Genomic DNA, 6,587 nt, shown 5'->3' with positions numbered 1-6,587 from the left:
ACAAGTGTAGTGAAGATAAAATCCTTAAGGTTGAACCAAAACTAAAACTCATCACCATAAGATTCTTAGCTTATTAATGCTTCCCAAGATAGAAAAAAGAACTACAAAAAGTTTACTACTAGCATCATTCGAACATCATGAATCAAGACAATAATCGTGCTAACATTTCACTTGAATCCAAGAAAGCATATAAGTGAAGATTTGATGTTCTCAAGATGTATGCCACAAAAAATCAAAACAAAATGCAAGACATAAGCAAAAACAAAAACAAACAAAGCAAATCAAATGCATCCAATGCATCCCCCCAGACTTAAATTTTTCATTGTCCCAATGAAAACTAAAAACAATGTGGAGGAGATTTTAAGAGAAGTTACCAAGTGATGAGCTCCAAATGGTTGACATTCATGTTTTTAAAGATACTCCTCCATCCAATACTCACATTCCTCCACAACTTTGAATTCTACAACAATAAGATAGACAAGAAAAATTAAGTAGAGGATACATGTTTATTATAAAGAGAGAACTAAAGACATAAAAGAAAATAAGGAAAATGAACTTGGGTTGCCTCCCAAGAAGCGCTTGTTTAAGGTCATTAGCTCGACCACCTCATTAGATTCATCTAAATCTTGCTCTTGGAGGGGTAAGATATTTTAGAACCCTCCTACCAAGGGCTTTTATTATGGAGGGAGCTTTCAATATTGGAGTTAAAAAGTGATGTATTGCCCTCTCCATCTTCGTCTTCTTTAAAGTTGTTTCAGGTGGTCGAAGACGGTTCAGTATGAGCTTCCCATTATTGGCCTCTCGAAAACCTACACACCCAAAAGAAAAACAAACCTCCCACAAGAATGTAATATAAGAAGGAACTAGAATTATATTAGTATGAATTGAGTATGTATCAAAAAATGAATCACATCCAACAAAATCAATTATAGGTACATCTATGAAATTTTCTAAAAGATCACTAAGAATACTAACCTTGCATTGTTGAGATGTACCTGAAAGTTCTAAACAATGGGATGTGACTTCTTCAGAATTATGTAGTGGCTCTAGCTCAGGTATTGATGATATCAATGATGGTGATTCTTGAGACTCTACTAGCTCTGTATAAGTCCCTACACATTGTTCCACAACATGATCAATTTTTAAAACCTCTAAGGGTTGTCTTGACAAAGGTGGTGATCCTTGAGATGCTGCTTCCACAACACAGCTCCCTACACATTCTTCCATATCATCATCATCAACACATACATCAAAAAATAAACCAACATCTATGTCCTCAATAGGAGAATCAATAACAAGAGGATCAATAACTTTACTTGCAGTTTTAAGTTGATCTACCACATCACATTCATCATCTGAAAATTCAATGTCACTATAACACCTTATAAAATTTTGAGGTAGATCTGAAAACTTATTTACCACTACATTATCAATAAAATCCTCATCTGAAAAATCTTCATCTTCATATATATTCAAAAATCTACACTCAACCATATTAGTGTCACAGGATTTGCCGAAGTCTTTATTTTCATTGACCCCCACTAACCTTTATGGAAAAGGAACCCTTAGTGAAGGTCCTGGGAAAGACTGAACTCCCTTTTTCCCAAATTCCCTTTGAGCTTTTGGAGGAGGTCCAACTTGCTTATCTGATGTTGGTGCGATTAATCGTTGAGGGAGAGGTACTTCTGGCCTTTGGGAACTTCCTAGAGAAATGGAATTGAGTTCTTGTGATCTTCTATTATTCTTCTCCTCAATTCTAAACATGTCATTCTTCAGAAGTTCTTCATGATTTTTACCACTTCTCAACCCAACATCATCACACTTTTCATTGGATCTTGACTGTGTAGGAGGGGGATCTTCTTTAAACCATTTTGAAACAATACTATCAATCTTTGCCCACAAATGTTTGAACTCCTCACTCTGTGACTTGTGAATTTCAACATTTTTAGGTGGTTGAATTTCATTTTGTTTGACAGGCTCTCTTACATTTATGGCTTGCACTTCTTGAATATCTGAGGGAAATTCCATCCAACTTTTGTTCGACCATTCATGGAGGTTCAATGTCACTTGATCAATTAACGAATAAGCTTCATCTACACTTTTGTCCATAAAAGAACCTCCAGCTGATGAATCCAATAAAGTCTTGTCTGAGAAAGAAATTCCCCCATAGAATATGTGCAAAATCAACCATTTTTCAAAACCATGATGAGGGCACTGTCTTTGAAGACTCTTGAATCTATCCCATGCTTCAAATAATGATTCTCCATATGCCTGAGAAAAATTTGTTATGCAATTCCTCATATACACCGTTCTACTTGGAGGGAAAAAATGATTCAGAAATTGCTTCTCCAATTGTTCCCAACTTGTGATGCTTTGAGGACAGAGAGAATATAGCCAAGTCCTTGCTTTATCCTTGATACTGAAAGGAAATGTCATCAATCGAACTGCATTTGCAGATACTCCTTCGCATTTCACCAAATCACAAATCTCTAAAAATGTTTCAAGATGCAGATAAGGACTTTCTGATACTTCTCCTCCAAATTTGTGACCTTGTATCATGAAAATTATCTCTGGGTCTAGTTGGAAACTTTCTGCTTCAATTTGAGGTTGCACAATGGGAGATAAAAATCTTGCAGAAAAGGGTGTAAAAAAATTTCTCATGATCCTGCTTGACATGTTAGTGCTCATGGATATTCAAGAAGAAAAAGAAAATTATCAAGAATCAAAAACAAGAAATAAAATGCAATATGAAAAGCAAGAAAGCAAATGCAGAATTTAAATTGCAAGAAAGAAAGTGCATAATGAAAATAAGAAAGAAAAGATAAAAGGAAAAAGAAAAATATCTAGAATAATTCATATGCTAAAAATTGCAAGATATGTTTACAAAAGAAAAGAAGAAAGAAACAAGATCAAAAGAGAAAACATAGAAAAGTTAGATTAGAGTACTAGAAATCGAGAATGCAAAGTTAGAATTAGAATTAGACTTGCAACAAAAAGAATTGTCAAGAATGTTATTCAAGAAAGGAAAAACTTACGAAAACAGAATTCTAACAATTAGTTATAACTATGCAAATCAAAAGAAAAAAAAAGAAAAGTTATGTTTAGTCTAACTCAATTGATAATTCCCAATGTTATAGCGCAGTCCCCGGCAACGGCGCCAAAAACTTGTTACACTCCACAAGTGTACGGAAATGTCGCAAGTAATATAAAAGATTATCGTATCCACAGGGACTGGAATAAGCACTAGAAATGTCTCAATGCGAATTAGCTAAACAACTATCCAATCGTTTCAAATGCAAAGTAAGGGTAAACAAATCTAATATTAAAGATCAACAAACAAGAGTTTAGTGTTTTGGGTTATGATAAAGGGAGATTCTAGGAGTTTCGGTTTCTTTGTAAGATTTCTTGAATGTAAATGGTTCACCAATTCTTTTCCCTCAATTGTCAAACACTTGTAGAAAGTTGTCGGTTCTCTCTTGCAATAGATAACCGGCTAAGGACTGAGAAATATATCTAAATATGATCAATTAGATGTGAACCTACGTTGTCCTTACACAGAAGCGCACCTGTTACTATGCCTTCCTCAGATATCAATATAGAAGCCCACAACTTATTAATCTATCAAGATACAAGAAACTAATCACAAAATCCATCCTACTCTCTTGAATATTCCTATTTCCTCTTCAAGATTATCTCTCAAACGTCCTTACACGGGCTTGCACCTGTCACGTGGATCCCTCGGATGATCGAGTGAGAGTTTATCTCTACAAAGTCCACAAGAAATCCAAACAATCAATCAAGAATGAGAATTAAGCACAAATTACCATTATTCATTCAAGATCTAATTGATACAAGCAAGACAATGTCATTGAAACAAGAAAATGGCAAATCCATAAAAAATTACATCAATCCATCATACAAATACTCCCTTAATCCTAGAATACAAGATCTACTCCATGAATCGAGGAAGAAAACCCGAAGAAATAAAGATTACAAGCATTTCTTAAATCCCCAATCCAAGAAACCAAGAAGAGGGGGAAAGAGAAAACTTATCTATGAAGAAGCCTCGTCTTCGGATCCAATCCTCGCTCCGGAGTCGAAATCGTCAAGAACTCCCTTAGAATCGCCTAGAAATCCTCCCAAGAATGGGAGGAAACCACCAAATCTTGCCTTCTCCCAAAGGGGGAGAGATCCCCTTTCAATTCATGAAGGAAGGTTTAAATAGAGGAGGAAATCGGGCGCCACACGGCCCCACGACACGGCCGTGTGAGATTCACATGGCCATGTCCAGTTCCCTCTCTGCCAATGCTGCATGGCCGTGTGGTGTACACGACCTAGGCCCTTCTGCTCTCTGGAAATGCTACACGGCCGTGTGGTACACACGGCCAACACCTGCTTAGTCTCTGGAAACTCCACACGGCCGTGTGATGCGCACGGCCACCATCTGCTTGGCCTCTGGAAACCTCACACGGCTGTGTAGATCCACACGGCCATGTAAGGCTTCTGCTATGATTTCTTCAAATAAAGACACAGCCGTGTGGGATTCACACGACCATGTCCTCTTCCCTTCCTGTTAAGACTACACGGCCATGTGTGGAACACGTCCTTGATGCTCTCTCCCTTCAATTACTTCCAAGCTTGCCCGAGGACGCATAATCTTCACCAATTTCGACTCCTGTGTACAGAAAATGCACAAAAAGCAGAACTCCGAACCAAAAGAGTAAATATGCTAAAAGGAAAGCTGGAAGTATAAAAATGCATAGATCAAGCATGCTCAAAGTATGTAAATGTGCGTAAAAACATGCATAAAAGAGTATATAATCTACGCACATCAACGCCTGCGGCTTAAATCGACGCCAACGGTCAGATCCCGATCGATTGGAATGCTCCCAATCGATCGGGGAGGCTTTGGATTGATCCACGGATCGATCCAGAGCGCCTCTGTGCTCTGGAAAAACGTCTGGATCGATCCACGGATCGATCTAGTGCTTATCGCGTGAAACAGCAGCGTCCCAATCGATCCACTGATCGATTGGGACCTCTGGATCGATCCACCGATCAATCAGAGGGGTTCTGTTCGCAGGGACTCACCGGATCGATCGGCCGATCGATCCAGATCTTCTGGATCGATCCACTGATCGATCTAGATCTTCTGGATCGATCCACTGATCGATCTAGATCTGCTGGATCGATCCACTGATCGATCCAGATCTGCTGGATCAATCGGCTGATCAATTCAGATCTTGGTTTTTGCCCAAAACCAAGTCCAAAGCCCCCTAAACCAACATCTAGTCAATCATGACTTGTTGGTACATAAGACCTAGCGTCCGGTCACCCTTGACCAGCTAGGACTCTCTCACCAAGTGTCTGGTCAATCTCTTTGACCCACTTGGACTTTTCTCTTCTTGCCAAGTATCCGGTCAATCCCTCTGACCTACTTGGACTTTTCTTCCTCGTGTCAAGTATCCGGTCAATCCCTTTGACCTACTTGGACTCTCACCAGATGTCTGGTCAACCTTGACCCATCTAGATTTCTCTTGCCTGGCTTCACTCACCAGGACTTTCCCAATTGCCTAGCTTCACTCACTAGGTCTTTCACCTGGCTTCACTCACCAGGATTTTCCTCCTGCCTAGCTTCACTCACTAGGTCTTTCACCTGGCTTCACTCACCAGGATTTTCCTCCTGCCTAGCTTCACTCACTAGGACTTCCCAATTGCCTAGCTTCACTCACTAGGTTTTTCACCTGGCTTCACTCACCAGGAATTTCCTCCTGCCTAGCTTCACTCACTAGGTCTTTCCTTCTGCCTAACATCCCAGTTAGGACTTCCCAGTCAAGTATCCAGTCATCCTTGACCTACTTGACTCTTCTTCAATCAACCTTGCATTGTCAAACATCGAAACCCAAACCAAGACTCAAGCTTGGTCAACCAGGTCAACCTTGACCTGAGGGATGTTGCACCAACAATCTCCCCCTTTTTGATGTTTGACAAAACCAACACTATCACTTACAATACCACATGTAAGTTAGGCTAATCCCATAGAAACCCAAACCAAGACTCAAGCTTGGTCAACCAGGTCAACCTTGACCTGAGGGATGTTGCACCAACACATATCACAAGAGATAAGTCAAGGTACCCGCCTTTAACAGTAGTTCGTATCATAACAAATCTCACGTCGAGACGCCGTCTTGAATCAAAGTCCTGTAATATCAAACATATAATTTTAGCTATCTCCAAATGTAACAAGCTAAACTAAATTCATAATTTCATTAGGAACCTCTATTTGAATTGTCCTAAACAATCCAACCAAATTAACTAACCCAAATTGGATCCAACTTACTCATTTATCAATCCAATACAAACTAATCATCAATTAACTCGTCTGTTAATTACCTCAACTCATAATAAATTCAGCCTATTAATCCCATAACAGAAGTAGAACTAAATCTTAGTTATTACCCAATCTACCTGGATATGGTGGTTGTGATGGCCGAAGATGGAACAGAGGGACTCGATGAAAGGGATTTGAATTGTTGCCCGGCACACAGAAAGGAGGCAGCTTGGCTGGACCAAATCTGATGTCTCAA

General features: G+C 39.3%; 1 non-coding gene across 1 annotated transcript; it reads left to right on the top strand.

The window, feature by feature from the left end:
• The first annotated feature begins 2,197 nt into the window (after nucleotides 1-2,197).
• Nucleotides 2,198-2,303, top strand: LOC121973882. The gene has a single exon (XR_006109793.1). It is a non-coding gene; the product is annotated as a small nucleolar RNA R71 (small nucleolar RNA).
• The last annotated feature ends 4,284 nt before the right edge of the window (nucleotides 2,304-6,587 follow it).

Source organism: Zingiber officinale, chromosome 4A, assembly GCF_018446385.1.
Source record: "Zingiber officinale cultivar Zhangliang chromosome 4A, Zo_v1.1, whole genome shotgun sequence".
NCBI lineage: Eukaryota > Viridiplantae > Streptophyta > Magnoliopsida > Zingiberales > Zingiberaceae > Zingiber > Zingiber officinale.
Note: the sequence above shows the minus strand (reverse complement) of the source record. Positions and strands in the feature narration are given on the sequence as shown.